The sequence below is a fragment of the Phyllobates terribilis genome, unplaced genomic scaffold (assembly GCF_046119375.1).
Source record: "Phyllobates terribilis strain yellow unplaced genomic scaffold, ASM4611937v1 Scaffold_134__1_contigs__length_4944459, whole genome shotgun sequence".
NCBI classification, from domain to species: Eukaryota; Metazoa; Chordata; class Amphibia; order Anura; family Dendrobatidae; genus Phyllobates; species Phyllobates terribilis.
This window is the reverse complement of record NW_027362894.1, coordinates 568,299-584,828: the sequence shown is the minus strand read 5'-3', so window position 1 is coordinate 584,828 and position 16,530 is coordinate 568,299. Positions and strand designations below refer to the sequence as shown.

Below are 16,530 nucleotides of genomic sequence, written 5' to 3'. Positions count from 1 at the left end.
GCTTTCACCTAAATAACTACAGGTGGTGAGATAAGCTGCACAATATAATTGACCTTTCAGTATATTGTTGCACACACACCATCTATTTAGCAAATGCCCTTGTTATCAACAGCAGCCTTTTAAACTCACCTGAGCTAACAGGTATGTGCGCTGGTTACTCTGCTGCGCTTAAAATTTCTTTTTTGGTTTGCTACAATGCCTTTTCTGAAACGTTGTCTCCTTCTGCTGGAACACTGACTTCTTTCATTTAATGCCTGCAGACTATAAAAGAGAACCCAACCCAAAAAGTTTGGTTGATTAGTCTGTGGCATTCTGTTAAACTGTTGCTTATGGCGGTCTCTGTGAGCTTCTCAGCGACATTCAGCCAGCCAGGTATCCTGCCTGCAGTAGATGGAATGTGGCAATGGAACGCTGGCTGCGCGTGTCATAATAGGCTCTGAGCCTTTATATACCTGTGCACAGCAGCAGCCACCTTCAGTCTGCTGCTGGACAGCCAGCAGCAGCAGCAGGAGAGGTATGTAATCAGGAGCCCTCCTGCTAAGGGTAGACAGCTGCTCGTTCCACCCCACCCCCCGCCTTAATTGGTTCTCCTCCCTTCCAACGGTGTTGAGGCGGGTGGGAACAGCAGGGGGTGAAGGTGCTGTGTTTAAAGAGGTGGAGTTATGCAGATCTAAAACGCGTGGATTGCAGCAGCAGCAAGCCGAAAAGTGCAGGCATGTAAGGGATCTAGAGGTTGACAACATGTCTTCTTAACGGGAGTCCAGGAGCTCATCTCCACAAATGGACTTTTCAGGATCCTTGGGTGGCTCCGTAGTTTGAAACCAATTCTGGTTATCGCTTCTCGGCCTTTTGGCTAAGATCAAGTGTAGTATCTGTTCTTATCAGTTTAATATCTGATACGTCCCCTATCTGGGGACCATATATTAAATGGATTTTTAGAACAGGGAGATGGAAAAAGAGCTTGCTCTGTCCACTCCACGCATTGACCTGGTATTGCAGTATCTCCAGGACCGGTGCATCCCTTCTTTAATGCAGTTTCTAAAATCAGAAAGAATTGAATTCAATGTTTTTTGTTCATTTTGCTTGTTTGTCGGATTTTGGGATGGACTCTTTGGCTTTGCTTTTCTTCTCCTCATTGGATTTTTCATGTTCAAAGTTGCAGAAGCCAGATTACAAGCTCATTTTGGTTCAACTTCAGCAACTGTGCATTGCATTGCCATGTAATGTGATGCAATGCTATCTTTCTAGCTCTCCCTTTTTACTTCCTTTTGGATAAACAGACATATTAGGCAAGCATTTTGGAGCTTTCACCTAAATAACTACAGGTGGTGAGATAAGCTGCACAATATAATTGACCTTTCAGTATATTGTTGCACACACACCATCTATTTAGCAAATGCCCTTGTTATCAACAGCAGCCTTTTAAACTCACCTGAGCTAACAGGTATGTGCGCTGGTTACTCTGCTGCGCTTAAAATTTCTTTTTTGGTTTGCTACAATGCCTTTTCTGAAACGTTGTCTCCTTCTGCTGGAACACTGACTTCTTTCATTTAATGCCTGCAGACTATAAAAGAGAACCCAACCCAAAAAGTTTGGTTGATTAGTCTGTGGCATTCTGTTAAACTGTTGCTTATGGCGGTCTCTGTGAGCTTCTCAGCGACATTCAGCCAGCCAGGTATCCTGCCTGCAGTAGATGGAATGTGGCAATGGAACGCTGGCTGCGCGTGTCATAATAGGCTCTGAGCCTTTATATACCTGTGCACAGCAGCAGCCACCTTCAGTCTGCTGCTGGACAGCCAGCAGCAGCAGCAGCAGCAGGAGAGGTATGTAATCAGGAGCCCTCCTGCTAAGGGTAGACAGCTGCTCGTTCCACCCCACCCCCCGCCTTAATTGGTTCTCCTCCCTTCCAACGGTGTTGAGGCGGGTGGGAACAGCAGGGGGTGAAGGTGCTGTGTTTAAAGAGGTGGAGTTATGCAGATCTAAAACGCGTGGATTGCAGCAGCAGCAAGCCGAAAAGTGCAGGCATGTAAGGGATCTAGAGGTTGACAACATGTCTTCTTAACGGGAGTCCAGGAGCTCATCTCCACAAATGGACTTTTCAGGATCCTTGGGTGGCTCCGTAGTTTGAAACCAATTCTGGTTATCGCTTCTCGGCCTTTTCGCTAAGATCAAGTGCAGTGATTTAGCGATTGCTGCCTTGGTTTTGGTTGGAGGTGTCTGGGGTACCTGGCTCGTCGGCCTTGGGGGATCGTCCTTACTTAATTGTGGGGACTTCACCCCCTTGCTGCTATAGGCGTGTCGGCTTAGTCCCCAGACAACGGGAAGTGATCATACTCGCTCCTTCTGTGTGTTGGAGTGGAGATTACGCTCATTCTGTTGGAGAATCATGGCAACAGAGGCGGAGTTGTGGCCGAAGTTGGAGGTTCCAGAACATGCACGTGTGGAGACCGCTTTCCGGATTTTTGTCCGGAGAGACTGTCAGAAGGTTAAGGACTTTCGGTTTATTATGAAGGAGATCATCTTGGGTGTCGCAAAGGTGAAAAAAGAAGACATCGTGGCAGTTATGGATTATCCCCAAAAGGGTGTCTATGACGTGTTTTTTGAGTCTAGGAAGATTTTGGAGAACTATATGGATTCTTTTGATGAATTGAGACATGAGAAGTTTGTTGGAATTCGGTTTCAACGTCACGTATTTAGTAGTGAAAAGATGGTGACAGTGAAGATGTTTTCACCACTGGTTCCAGAAGAGGACATTGTCACGTTTTTGAGTGGTTTTGCCAAGTCTGTAGTATCAAAAGGTAAAGTAATGAATGAATTCGGAGTATGGACGGGAAAGTGGAAATTTTTTGTGGAATTTAACATGAACAAGGATAGGAGTTTTTCCTACCCGCCTCAAAGGTTTAAGCTTGGTAAAGTAAGTGGGAATTTATTCTTTAATGGGATGGATTCCTTTTGTTCAATTTGTGAGGTATATGGTCATAAACGTGAAGACTGTACTGCAGAAAAGTGTTGGAAGTGTAAAGCGGAAGGACATGTTTCTAAATCATGTCCAGTAGAAAGGAATAAGTGTAACCTGTGTATGGAAATTGGGCATAGGTTTAAGGAATGCCCAAAGAGAAAGAGTAATAAGGAGAAGATGGAAAGTGCAAAGGCGGAAAAGAAAGAAAAAAAGAAGACGGTAGAGGTTCAGAGGCAAACAGAAGAGGAGGAAGCTGATAAAGAAATGGACAAAGTTAAAAAAGGAATTGCGGAAATGAAGGGAAGTGGTGTGTGTTTTGAAGCTTTTTTTCCAAAGGTAATCGCAAGTGTGAAGGCAAATAAAGAGAGGTTTTTTGAAACCTATAAGGTGGGAAGGACATGGATAGATTATGTGAATACAAACTTTGAATCTTTCTCGCAAGAGAAAGGACTGTTGGAGTATCTAACATATTATGCGTTGAAGGGAGGAATGCAGTAATGTGTTTTGTTTCCTTCCTCTATATATTATGTGTCTGAGAGGAAATACTGGTTGTTGTTTTGTTTTTTTTGTATATGCATTACATAATGTTTTTTTTGTTTTAAAATGACACGATGATGGATTTGGTCCATCACCGTTTTCAGAAGTATGGAATCGAGATGGTACTTGTAATCTGAGTGTTATGGGAAAAAAAAAAAAAAAAAAAAAAAAAAAAATCTGTTCTTATCAGTTTAATATCTGATACGTACCCTATCTGGGGACCATATATTAAATGGATTTTTAGAACAGGGAGATGGAAAAAGAGCTTGCTCTGTCCACTCCACGCATTGACCTGGTATTGCAGTAACTCCAGGACCGGTGCACCCCTTCTTTAATGCAGTTTCTAAAATCAGAAAGAATTGAATTCAATGTTTTTTGTTCATTTTGCTTGTTTGTCGGATTTTGGGATGGACTCTTTGGCTTTGCTTTTCTTCTCCTCATTGGATTTTTCATGTTCAAAGTTGCAGAAGCCAGATTACAAGCTCATTTTGGTTCAACTTCAGCAACTGTGCATTGCATTGCCATGTAATGTGATGCAATGCTATCTTTCTAGCTCTCCCTTTTTACTTCCTTTTGGATAAACAGACATATTAGGCAAGCATTTTGGAGCTTTCACCTAAATAACTACAGGTGGTGAGATAAGCTGCACAATATAATTGACCTTTCAGTATATTGTTGCACCCACACCATCTATTTAGCAAATGCCCTTGTTATCAACAGCAGCCTTTTAAACTCACCTGAGCTAACAGGTATGTGCGCTGGTTACTCTGCTGCGCTTAAAATTTCTTTTTTGGTTTGCTACAATGCCTTTTCTGAAATGTTGTCTCCTTCTGCTGGAACACTGACTTCTTTCATTTAATGCCTGCAGACTATAAAAGAGAACCCAACCCAAAAAGTTTGGTTGATTAGTCTGTGGCATTCTGTTAAACTGTTGCTTATGGCGGTCTCTGTGAGCTTCTCAGCGACATTCAGCCAGCCAGGTATCCTGCCTGCAGTAGATGGAATGTGGCAATGGAACGCTGGCTGCGCGTGTCATAATAGGCTCTGAGCCTTTATATACCTGTGCACAGCAGCAGCCACCTTCAGTCTGCTGCTGGACAGCCAGCAGCAGCAGCAGCAGGAGAGGTATGTAATCAGGAGCCCTCCTGCTAAGGGTAGACAGCTGCTCGTTCCACCCCACCCCCCGCCTTAATTGGTTCTCCTCCCTTCCAACGGTGTTGAGGCGGGTGGGAACAGCAGGGGGTGAAGGTGCTGTGTTTAAAGAGGTGGAGTTATGCAGATCTAAAACGCGTGGATTGCAGCAGCAGCAAGCCGAAAAGTGCAGGCATGTAAGGGATCTAGAGGTTGACAACATGTCTTCTTAACGGGAGTCCAGGAGCTCATCTCCACAAATGGACTTTTCAGGATCCTTGGGTGGCTCCGTAGTTTGAAACCAATTCTGGTTATCGCTTCTCGGCCTTTTGGCTAAGATCAAGTGTAGTATCTGTTCTTATCAGTTTAATATCTGATACGTCCCCTATCTGGGGACCATATATTAAATGGATTTTTAGAACAGGGAGATGGAAAAAGAGCTTGCTCTGTCCACTCCACGCATTGACCTGGTATTGCAGTATCTCCAGGACCGGTGCACCCCTTCTTTAATGCAGTTTCTAAAATCAGAAAGAATTGAATTCAATGTTTTTTGTTCATTTTGCTTGTTTGTCGGATTTTGGGATGGACTCTTTGGCTTTGCTTTTCTTCTCCTCATTGGATTTTTCATGTTCAAAGTTGCAGAAGCCAGATTACAAGCTCATTTTGGTTCAACTTCAGCAACTGTGCATTGCATTGCCATGTAATGTGATGCAATGCTATCTTTCTAGCTCTCCCTTTTTACTTCCTTTTGGATAAACAGACATATTAGGCAAGCATTTTGGAGCTTTCACCTAAATAACTACAGGTGGTGAGATAAGCTGCACAATATAATTGACCTTTCAGTATATTGTTGCACACACACCATCTATTTAGCAAATGCCCTTGTTATCAACAGCAGCCTTTTAAACTCACCTGAGCTAACAGGTATGTGCGCTGGTTACTCTGCTGCGCTTAAAATTTCTTTTTTGGTTTGCTACAATGCCTTTTCTGAAACGTTGTCTCCTTCTGCTGGAACACTGACTTCTTTCATTTAATGCCTGCAGACTATAAAAGAGAACCCAACCCAAAAAGTTTGGTTGATTAGTCTGTGGCATTCTGTTAAACTGTTGCTTATGGCGGTCTCTGTGAGCTTCTCAGCGACATTCAGCCAGCCAGGTATCCTGCCTGCAGTAGATGGAATGTGGCAATGGAACGCTGGCTGCGCGTGTCATAATAGGCTCTGAGCCTTTATATACCTGTGCACAGCAGCAGCCACCTTCAGTCTGCTGCTGGACAGCCAGCAGCAGCAGCAGCAGGAGAGGTATGTAATCAGGAGCCCTCCTGCTAAGGGTAGACAGCTGCTCGTTCCACCCCACCCCCCGCCTTAATTGGTTCTCCTCCCTTCCAAGGGTGTTGAGGCGGGTGGGAACAGCAGGGGGTGAAGGTGCTGTGTTTAAAGAGGTGGAGTTATGCAGATCTAAAACGCGTGGATTGCAGCAGCAGCAAGCCGAAAAGTGCAGGCATGTAAGGGATCTAGAGGTTGACAACATGTCTTCTTAACGGGAGTCCAGGAGCTCATCTCCACAAATGGACTTTTCAGGATCCTTGGGTGGCTCCGTAGTTTGAAACCAATTCTGGTTATCGCTTCTCGGCCTTTTGGCTAAGATCAAGTGTAGTATCTGTTCTTATCAGTTTAATATCTGATACGTCCCCTATCTGGGGACCATATATTAAATGGATTTTTAGAACAGGGAGATGGAAAAAGAGCTTGCTCTGTCCACTCCACGCATTGACCTGGTATTGCAGTATCTCCAGGACCGGTGCACCCCTTCTTTAATGCAGTTTCTAAAATCAGAAAGAATTGAATTCAATGTTTTTTGTTCATTTTGCTTGTTTGTCGGATTTTGGGATGGACTCTTTGGCTTTGCTTTTCTTCTCCTCATTGGATTTTTCATGTTCAAAGTTGCAGAAGCCAGATTACAAGCTCATTTTGGTTCAACTTCAGCAACTGTGCATTGCATTGCCATGTAATGTGATGCAATGCTATCTTTCTAGCTCTCCCTTTTTACTTCCTTTTGGATAAACAGACATATTAGGCAAGCATTTTGGAGCTTTCACCTAAATAACTACAGGTGGTGAGATAAGCTGCACAATATAATTGACCTTTCAGTATATTGTTGCACACACACCATCTATTTAGCAAATGCCCTTGTTATCAACAGCAGCCTTTTAAACTCACCTGAGCTAACAGGTATGTGCGCTGGTTACTCTGCTGCGCTTAAAATTTCTTTTTTGGTTTGCTACAATGCCTTTTCTGAAACGTTGTCTCCTTCTGCTGGAACACTGACTTCTTTCATTTAATGCCTGCAGACTATAAAAGAGAACCCAACCCAAAAAGTTTGGTTGATTAGTCTGTGGCATTCTGTTAAACTGTTGCTTATGGCGGTCTCTGTGAGCTTCTCAGCGACATTCAGCCAGCCAGGTATCCTGCCTGCAGTAGATGGAATGTGGCAATGGAACGCTGGCTGCGCGTGTCATAATAGGCTCTGAGCCTTTATATACCTGTGCACAGCAGCAGCCACCTTCAGTCGGCTGCTGGACAGCCAGCAGCAGCAGCAGCAGCAGCAGGAGAGGTATGTAATCAGGAGCCCTCCTGCTAAGGGTAGACAGCTGCTCGTTCCACCCCACCCCCCGCCTTAATTGGTTCTCTTCCCTTCCAACGGTGTTGAGGCGGGTGGGAACAGCAGGGGGTGAAGGTGCTGTGTTTAAAGAGGTGGAGTTATGCAGATCTAAAACGCGTGGATTGCAGCAGCAGCAAGCCGAAAAGTGCAGGCATGTAAGGGATCTAGAGGTTGACAACATGTCTTCTTAACGGGAGTCCAGGAGCTCATCTCCACAAATGGACTTTTCAGGATCCTTGGGTGGCTCCGTAGTTTGAAACCAATTCTGGTTATCGCTTCTCGGCCTTTTGGCTAAGATCAAGTGTAGTATCTGTTCTTATCAGTTTAATATCTGATACGTCCCCTATCTGGGGACCATATATTAAATGGATTTTTAGAACAGGGAGATGGAAAAAGAGCTTGCTCTGTCCACTCCACGCATTGACCTGGTATTGCAGTATCTCCAGGACCGGTGCACCCCTTCTTTAATGCAGTTTCTAAAATCAGAAAGAATTGAATTCAATGTTTTTTGTTCATTTTGCTTGTTTGTCGGATTTTGGGATGGACTCTTTGGCTTTGCTTTTCTTCTCCTCATTGGATTTTTCATGTTCAAAGTTGCAGAAGCCAGATTACAAGCTCATTTTGGTTCAACTTCAGCAACTGTGCATTGCATTGCCATGTAATGTGATGCAATGCTATCTTTCTAGCTCTCCCTTTTTACTTCCTTTTGGATAAACAGACATATTAGGCAAGCATTTTGGAGCTTTCACCTAAATAACTACAGGTGGTGAGATAAGCTGCACAATATAATTGACCTTTCAGTATATTGTTGCACACACACCATCTATTTAGCAAATGCCCTTGTTATCAACAGCAGCCTTTTAAACTCACCTGAGCTAACAGGTATGTGCGCTGGTTACTCTGCTGCGCTTAAAATTTCTTTTTTGGTTTGCTACAATGCCTTTTCTGAAACGTTGTCTCCTTCTGCTGGAACACTGACTTCTTTCATTTAATGCCTGCAGACTATAAAAGAGAACCCAACCCAAAAAGTTTGGTTGATTAGTCTGTGGCATTCTGTTAAACTGTTGCTTATGGCGGTCTCTGTGAGCTTCTCAGCGACATTCAGCCAGCCAGGTATCCTGCCTGCAGTAGATGGAATGTGGCAATGGAACGCTGGCTGCGCGTGTCATAATAGGCTCTGAGCCTTTATATACCTGTGCACAGCAGCAGCCACCTTCAGTCTGCTGCTGGACAGCCAGCAGCAGCAGCAGCAGGAGAGGTATGTAATCAGGAGCCCTCCTGCTAAGGGTAGACAGCTGCTCGTTCCACCCCACCCCCCGCCTTAATTGGTTCTCCTCCCTTCCAACGGTGTTGAGGCGGGTGGGAACAGCAGGGGGTGAAGGTGCTGTGTTTAAAGAGGTGGAGTTATGCAGATCTAAAACGCGTGGATTGCAGCAGCAGCAAGCCGAAAAGTGCAGGCATGTAAGGGATCTAGAGGTTGACAACATGTCTTCTTAACGGGAGTCCAGGAGCTCATCTCCACAAATGGACTTTTCAGGATCCTTGGGTGGCTCCGTAGTTTGAAACCAATTCTGGTTATCGCTTCTCGGCCTTTTGGCTAAGATCAAGTGTAGTATCTGTTCTTATCAGTTTAATATCTGATACGTCCCCTATCTGGGGACCATATATTAAATGGATTTTTAGAACAGGGAGATGGAAAAAGAGCTTGCTCTGTCCACTCCACGCATTGACCTGGTATTGCAGTATCTCCAGGACCGGTGCACCCCTTCTTTAATGCAGTTTCTAAAATCAGAAAGAATTGAATTCAATGTTTTTTGTTCATTTTGCTTGTTTGTCGGATTTTGGGATGGACTCTTTGGCTTTGCTTTTCTTCTCCTCATTGGATTTTTCATGTTCAAAGTTGCAGAAGCCAGATTACAAGCTCATTTTGGTTCAACTTCAGCAACTGTGCATTGCATTGCCATGTAATGTGATGCAATGCTATCTTTCTAGCTCTCCCTTTTTACTTCCTTTTGGATAAACAGACATATTAGGCAAGCATTTTGGAGCTTTCACCTAAATAACTACAGGTGGTGAGATAAGCTGCACAATATAATTGACCTTTCAGTATATTGTTGCACACACACCATCTATTTAGCAAATGCCCTTGTTATCAACAGCAGCCTTTTAAACTCACCTGAGCTAACAGGTATGTGCGCTGGTTACTCTGCTGCGCTTAAAATTTCTTTTTTGGTTTGCTACAATGCCTTTTCTGAAACGTTGTCTCCTTCTGCTGGAACACTGACTTCTTTCATTTAATGCCTGCAGACTATAAAAGAGAACCCAACCCAAAAAGTTTGGTTGATTAGTCTGTGGCATTCTGTTAAACTGTTGCTTATGGCGGTCTCTGTGAGCTTCTCAGCGACATTCAGCCAGCCAGGTATCCTGCCTGCAGTAGATGGAATGTGGCAATGGAACGCTGGCTGCGCGTGTCATAATAGGCTCTGAGCCTTTATATACCTGTGCACAGCAGCAGCCACCTTCAGTCTGCTGCTGGACAGCCAGCAGCAGCAGCAGCAGGAGAGGTATGTAATCAGGAGCCCTCCTGCTAAGGGTAGACAGCTGCTCGTTCCACCCCACCCCCCGCCTTAATTGGTTCTCCTCCCTTCCAACGGTGTTGAGGCGGGTGGGAACAGCAGGGGGTGAAGGTGCTGTGTTTAAAGAGGTGGAGTTATGCAGATCTAAAACGCGTGGATTGCAGCAGCAGCAAGCCGAAAAGTGCAGGCATGTAAGGGATCTAGAGGTTGACAACATGTCTTCTTAACGGGAGTCCAGGAGCTCATCTCCACAAATGGACTTTTCAGGATCCTTGGGTGGCTCCGTAGTTTGAAACCAATTCTGGTTATCGCTTCTCGGCCTTTTGGCTAAGATCAAGTGTAGTATCTGTTCTTATCAGTTTAATATCTGATACGTCCCCTATCTGGGGACCATATATTAAATGGATTTTTAGAACAGGGAGATGGAAAAAGAGCTTGCTCTGTCCACTCCACGCATTGACCTGGTATTGCAGTATCTCCAGGACCGGTGCACCCCTTCTTTAATGCAGTTTCTAAAATCAGAAAGAATTGAATTCAATGTTTTTTGTTCATTTTGCTTGTTTGTCGGATTTTGGGATGGACTCTTTGGCTTTGCTTTTCTTCTCCTCATTGGATTTTTCATGTTCAAAGTTGCAGAAGCCAGATTACAAGCTCATTTTGGTTCAACTTCAGCAACTGTGCATTGCATTGCCATGTAATGTGATGCAATGCTATCTTTCTAGCTCTCCCTTTTTACTTCCTTTTGGATAAACAGACATATTAGGCAAGCATTTTGGAGCTTTCACCTAAATAACTACAGGTGGTGAGATAAGCTGCACAATATAATTGACCTTTCAGTATATTGTTGCACACACACCATCTATTTAGCAAATGCCCTTGTTATCAACAGCAGCCTTTTAAACTCACCTGAGCTAACAGGTATGTGCGCTGGTTACTCTGCTGCGCTTAAAATTTCTTTTTTGGTTTGCTACAATGCCTTTTCTGAAACGTTGTCTCCTTCTGCTGGAACACTGACTTCTTTCATTTAATGCCTGCAGACTATAAAAGAGAACCCAACCCAAAAAGTTTGGTTGATTAGTCTGTGGCATTCTGTTAAACTGTTGCTTATGGCGGTCTCTGTGAGCTTCTCAGCGACATTCAGCCAGCCAGGTATCCTGCCTGCAGTAGATGGAATGTGGCAATGGAACGCTGGCTGCGCGTGTCATAATAGGCTCTGAGCCTTTATATACCTGTGCACAGCAGCAGCCACCTTCAGTCTGCTGCTGGACAGCCAGCAGCAGCAGCAGCAGGAGAGGTATGTAATCAGGAGCCCTCCTGCTAAGGGTAGACAGCTGCTCGTTCCACCCCACCCCCCGCCTTAATTGGTTCTCCTCCCTTCCAACGGTGTTGAGGCGGGTGGGAACAGCAGGGGGTGAAGGTGCTGTGTTTAAAGAGGTGGAGTTATGCAGATCTAAAACGCGTGGATTGCAGCAGCAGCAAGCCGAAAAGTGCAGGCATGTAAGGGATCTAGAGGTTGACAACATGTCTTCTTAACGGGAGTCCAGGAGCTCATCTCCACAAATGGACTTTTCAGGATCCTTGGGTGGCTCCGTAGTTTGAAACCAATTCTGGTTATCGCTTCTCGGCCTTTTGGCTAAGATCAAGTGTAGTATCTGTTCTTATCAGTTTAATATCTGATACGTCCCCTATCTGGGGACCATATATTAAATGGATTTTTAGAACTGGGAGATGGAAAAAGAGCTTGCTCTGTCCACTCCACGCATTGACCTGGTATTGCAGTATCTCCAGGACCGGTGCACCCCTTCTTTAATGCAGTTTCTAAAATCAGAAAGAATTGAATTCAATGTTTTTTGTTCATTTTGCTTGTTTGTCGGATTTTGGGATGGACTCTTTGGCTTTGCTTTTCTTCTCCTCATTGGATTTTTCATGTTCAAAGTTGCAGAAGCCAGATTACAAGCTCATTTTGGTTCAACTTCAGCAACTGTGCATTGCATTGCCATGTAATGTGATGCAATGCTATCTTTCTAGCTCTCCCTTTTTACTTCCTTTTGGATAAACAGACATATTAGGCAAGCATTTTGGAGCTTTCACCTAAATAACTACAGGTGGTGAGATAAGCTGCACAATATAATTGACCTTTCAGTATATTGTTGCACACACACCATCTATTTAGCAAATGCCCTTGTTATCAACAGCAGCCTTTTAAACTCACCTGAGCTAACAGGTATGTGCGCTGGTTACTCTGCTGCGCTTAAAATTTCTTTTTTGGTTTGCTACAATGCCTTTTCTGAAACGTTGTCGCCTTTTGCTGGAACACTGACTTCTTTCATTTAATGCCTGCAGACTATAAAAGAGAACCCAACCCAAAAAGTTTGGTTGATTAGTCTGTGGCATTCTGTTAAACTGTTGCTTATGGCGGTCTCTGTGAGCTTCTCAGCGACATTCAGCCAGCCAGGTATCCTGCCTGCAGTAGATGGAATGTGGCAATGGAACGCTGGCTGCGCGTGTCATAATAGGCTCTGAGCCTTTATATACCTGTGCACAGCAGCAGCCACCTTCAGTCTGCTGCTGGACAGCCAGCAGCAGCAGCAGCAGGAGAGGTATGTAATCAGGAGCCCTCCTGCTAAGGGTAGACAGCTGCTCGTTCCACCCCACCCCCCGCCTTAATTGGTTCTCCTCCCTTCCAACGGTGTTGAGGCGGGTGGGAACAGCAGGGGGTGAAGGTGCTGTGTTTAAAGAGGTGGAGTTATGCAGATCTAAAACGCGTGGATTGCAGCAGCAGCAAGCCGAAAAGTGCAGGCATGTAAGGGATCTAGAGGTTGACAACATGTCTTCTTAACGGGAGTCCAGGAGCTCATCTCCACAAATGGACTTTTCAGGATCCTTGGGTGGCTCCATAGTTTGAAACCAATTCTGGTTATCGCTTCTCGGCCTTTTGGCTAAGATCAAGTGTAGTATCTTTTGAAAAGGCAGTTTTGTCCTTGGGCTGCCCTAGTAAATTGATGCATATTACACACTGGTTTGGTGCACTTGTTAGTACGCCAGGTGGCTCATAGAGTTATCTGATGGAAAACATGGCCCTCCAGGATCGAAGTCACTAGGCTGGGTAAGTGTGAGGGCTTTGGAGCAATGTGCCCCAGGAGTAGGCGCCCTGGTGGGAGTCCAAGCTTACTGGGACTGGGAACCCCAGAAAGACTTGGCTTCGTAGCACGCCGCACCTTTGCCAATCATACTTTCTGAGCAACCCCCCCTATTCCTGGCCTCCGGGCTAGGAAGGGGAATTTTTATAAACCCGGTCGGAGGTCCGGTCAGCTTTGGGCTGAGAAACCAACACAGGCTCCAGCTACACTAGGGTGGCAGCCTAGATGGAAGCTGGGAGCACGAAAACGGCTCTTCTCCGGCTTCGGCTAGGGAGAGCATCGGAGATCCCTGACCCTCGCTGTGGCCTTCTGGCTCGGAGGGATGGGGTTGGTTTATTGGGGACCCTCTCCTCCGGGAAGGGTCCACATGAATCCTCGCCTCGTGCGCTGTTTTGGTGTGACTTCGGTCACATTTTTCAGTGCCTTGGATGCAGCTTCAATCAAAAAAAAATCTGTTCTTATCAGTTTAATATCTGATACGTCCCCTATCTGGGGACCATATATTAAATGGATTTTTAGAACAGGGAGATGGAAAAAGAGCTTGCTCTGTCCACTCCACGCATTGACCTGGTATTGCAGTATCTCCAGGACCGGTGCACCCCTTCTTTAATGCAGTTTCTAAAATCAGAAAGAATTGAATTCAATGTTTTTTGTTCATTTTGCTTGTTTGTCGGATTTTGGGATGGACTCTTTGGCTTTGCTTTTCTTCTCCTCATTGGATTTTTCATGTTCAAAGTTGCAGAAGCCAGATTACAAGCTCATTTTGGTTCAACTTCAGCAACTGTGCATTGCATTGCCATGTAATGTGATGCAATGCTATCTTTCTAGCTCTCCCTTTTTACTTCCTTTTGGATAAACAGACATATTAGGCAAGCATTTTGGAGCTTTCACCTAAATAACTACAGGTGGTGAGATAAGCTGCACAATATAATTGATCTTTCAGTATATTGTTGCACACACACCATCTATTTAGCAAATGCCCTTGTTATCAACAGCAGCCTTTTAAACTCACCTGAGCTAACAGGTATATGCGCTGGTTACTCTGCTGCGCTTAAAATTTCTTTTTTGGTTTGCTACAATGCCTTTTCTGAAACGTTGTCTCCTTCTGCTGGAACACTGACTTCTTTCATTTAATGCCTGCAGACTATAAAAGAGAACCCAACCCAAAAAGTTTGGTTGATTAGTCTGTGGCATTCTGTTAAACTGTTGCTTATGGTGGTCTCTGTGAGCTTCTCAGTGACATTCAGCCAGCCAGGTATCCTGCCTGCAGTAGATGGAATGTGGCAATGGAACGCTGGCTGCGCGTGTCATAATAGGCTCTGAGCCTTTATATACCTGTGCACAGCAGCAGCCACCTTCAGTCTGCTGCTGGACAGCCAGCAGCAGCAGCAGCAGGAGAGGTATGTAATCAGGAGCCCTCCTGCTAAGGGTAGACAGCTGCTCGTTCCACCCCACCCCCCGCCTTAATTGGTTCTCCTCCCTTCCAACGGTGTTGAGGCGGGTGGGAACAGCAGGGGGTGAAGGTGCTGTGTTTAAAGAGGTGGAGTTATGCAGATCTAAAACGCGTGGATTGCAGCAGCAGCAAGCCGAAAAGTGCAGGCATGTAAGGGATCTAGAGGTTGACAACATGTCTTCTTAACGGGAGTCCAGGAGCTCATCTCCACAAATGGACTTTTCAGGATCCTTGGGTGGCTCCGTAGTTTGAAACCAATTCTGGTTATCGCTTCTCGGCCTTTTGGCTAAGATCAAGTGTAGTATCTGTTCTTATCAGTTTAATATCTGATACGTCCCCTATCTGGGGACCATATATTAAATGGATTTTTAGAACAGGGAGATGGAAAAGAGCTTGCTCTGTCCACTCCACGCATTGACCTGGTATTGCAGTATCTCCAGGACCGGTGCACCCCTTCTTTAATGCAGTTTCTAAAATCAGAAAGAATTGAATTCAATGTTTTTTGTTCATTTTGCTTGTTTGTCGGATTTTGGGATGGACTCTTTGGCTTTGCTTTTCTTCTCCTCATTGGATTTTTCATGTTCAAAGTTGCAGAAGCCAGATTACAAGCTCATTTTGGTTCAACTTCAGCAACTGTGCATTGCATTGCCATGTAATGTGATGCAATGCTATCTTTCTAGCTCTCCCTTTTTACTTCCTTTTGGATAAACAGACATATTAGGCAAGCATTTTGGAGCTTTCACCTAAATAACTACAGGTGGTGAGATAAGCTGCACAATATAATTGACCTTTCAGTATATTGTTGCACACACACCATCTATTTAGCAAATGCCCTTGTTATCAACAGCAGCCTTTTAAACTCACCTGAGCTAACAGGTATGTGCGCTGGTTACTCTGCTGCGCTTAAAATTTCTTTTTTGGTTTGCTACAATGCCTTTTCTGAAACGTTGTCTCCTTCTGCTGGAACACTGACTTCTTTCATTTAATGCCTGCAGACTATAAAAGAGAACCCAACCCAAAAAGTTTGGTTGATTAGTCTGTGGCATTCTGTTAAACTGTTGCTTATGGCGGTCTCTGTGAGCTTCTCAGCGACATTCAGCCAGCCAGGTATCCTGCCTGCAGTAGATGGAATGTGGCAATGGAACGCTGGCTGCGCGTGTCATAATAGGCTCTGAGCCTTTATATACCTGTGCACAGCAGCAGCCACCTTCAGTCTGCTGCTGGACAGCCAGCAGCAGCAGCAGGAGAGGTATGTAATCAGGAGCCCTCCTGCTAAGGGTAGACAGCTGCTCGTTCCACCCCACCCCCCGCCTTAATTGGTTCTCCTCCCTTCCAACGGTGTTGAGGCGGGTGGGAACAGCAGGGGGTGAAGGTGCTGTGTTTAAAGAGGTGGAGTTATGCAGATCTAAAACGCGTGGATTGCAGCAGCAGCAAGCCGAAAAGTGCAGGCATGTAAGGGATCTAGAGGTTGACAACATGTCTTCTTAACGGGAGTCCAGGAGCTCATCTCCACAAATGGACTTTTCAGGTTCCTTGGGTGGCTCCGTAGTTTGAAACCAATTCTGGTTATCGCTTCTCGGCCTTTTGGCTAAGATCAAGTGTAGTATCTGTTCTTATCAGTTTAATATCTGATACGTCCCCTATCTGGGGACCATATATTAAATGGATTTTTAGAACAGGGAGATGGAAAAAGAGCTTGCTCTGTCCACTCCATGCATTGACCTGGTATTGCAGTATCTCCAGGACCGGTGCACCCCTTCTTTAATGCAGTTTCTAAAATCAGAAAGAATTGAATTCAATGTTTTTTGTTCATTTTGCTTGTTTGTCGGATTTTGGGATGGACTCTTTGGCTTTGCTTTTCTTCTCCTCATTGGATTTTTCATGTTCAAAGTTGCAGAAGCCAGATTACAAGCTCATTTTGGTTCAACTTCAGCAACTGTGCATTGCATTGCCATGTAATGTGATGCAATGCTATCTTTCTAGCTCTCCCTTTTTACTTCCTTTTGGATAAACAGACATATTAGGCAAGCATTTTGGAGCTTTCACCTAAATAACTACAGGTGGTGAGATAAGC

General features: G+C 44.8%; 11 non-coding genes and 1 pseudogene across 11 annotated transcripts; all 12 read left to right on the top strand.

Annotated features, from left to right (window-relative positions):
- The first annotated feature begins 833 nt into the window (after window positions 1-833).
- LOC141204085 (U2 spliceosomal RNA) lies at window positions 834-1,024 on the top strand. Its single transcript, XR_012275057.1, has one exon. It is a non-coding gene; the product is annotated as a U2 spliceosomal RNA (small nuclear RNA).
- A 2,603-nt stretch (window positions 1,025-3,627) lies between these two features.
- LOC141204399 (U2 spliceosomal RNA) lies at window positions 3,628-3,825 on the top strand. The gene has a single exon (XR_012275322.1). It is a non-coding gene; the product is annotated as a U2 spliceosomal RNA (small nuclear RNA).
- Window positions 3,826-4,940: 1,115 nt separating this feature from the next.
- On the top strand, window positions 4,941-5,131 carry LOC141204250 (U2 spliceosomal RNA). The gene has a single exon (XR_012275217.1). It is a non-coding gene; the product is annotated as a U2 spliceosomal RNA (small nuclear RNA).
- Window positions 5,132-6,246: 1,115 nt separating this feature from the next.
- On the top strand, window positions 6,247-6,437 carry LOC141204239 (U2 spliceosomal RNA). Its single transcript, XR_012275206.1, has one exon. It is a non-coding gene; the product is annotated as a U2 spliceosomal RNA (small nuclear RNA).
- A 1,121-nt stretch (window positions 6,438-7,558) lies between these two features.
- LOC141204228 (U2 spliceosomal RNA) lies at window positions 7,559-7,749 on the top strand. The gene has a single exon (XR_012275195.1). It is a non-coding gene; the product is annotated as a U2 spliceosomal RNA (small nuclear RNA).
- A 1,115-nt stretch (window positions 7,750-8,864) lies between these two features.
- LOC141204216 (U2 spliceosomal RNA) lies at window positions 8,865-9,055 on the top strand. The gene has a single exon (XR_012275184.1). It is a non-coding gene; the product is annotated as a U2 spliceosomal RNA (small nuclear RNA).
- Window positions 9,056-10,170: 1,115 nt separating this feature from the next.
- LOC141204205 (U2 spliceosomal RNA) lies at window positions 10,171-10,361 on the top strand. Its single transcript, XR_012275173.1, has one exon. It is a non-coding gene; the product is annotated as a U2 spliceosomal RNA (small nuclear RNA).
- Window positions 10,362-11,476: 1,115 nt separating this feature from the next.
- LOC141204222 (U2 spliceosomal RNA) lies at window positions 11,477-11,667 on the top strand. Its single transcript, XR_012275190.1, has one exon. It is a non-coding gene; the product is annotated as a U2 spliceosomal RNA (small nuclear RNA).
- A 1,115-nt stretch (window positions 11,668-12,782) lies between these two features.
- On the top strand, window positions 12,783-12,898 carry LOC141204420 (U2 spliceosomal RNA; annotated as a pseudogene).
- Window positions 12,899-13,422: 524 nt separating this feature from the next.
- On the top strand, window positions 13,423-13,607 carry LOC141204235 (U2 spliceosomal RNA). The gene has a single exon (XR_012275202.1). It is a non-coding gene; the product is annotated as a U2 spliceosomal RNA (small nuclear RNA).
- A 1,115-nt stretch (window positions 13,608-14,722) lies between these two features.
- On the top strand, window positions 14,723-14,912 carry LOC141204139 (U2 spliceosomal RNA). The gene has a single exon (XR_012275111.1). It is a non-coding gene; the product is annotated as a U2 spliceosomal RNA (small nuclear RNA).
- Window positions 14,913-16,024: 1,112 nt separating this feature from the next.
- On the top strand, window positions 16,025-16,215 carry LOC141204073 (U2 spliceosomal RNA). The gene has a single exon (XR_012275046.1). It is a non-coding gene; the product is annotated as a U2 spliceosomal RNA (small nuclear RNA).
- The last annotated feature ends 315 nt before the right edge of the window (window positions 16,216-16,530 follow it).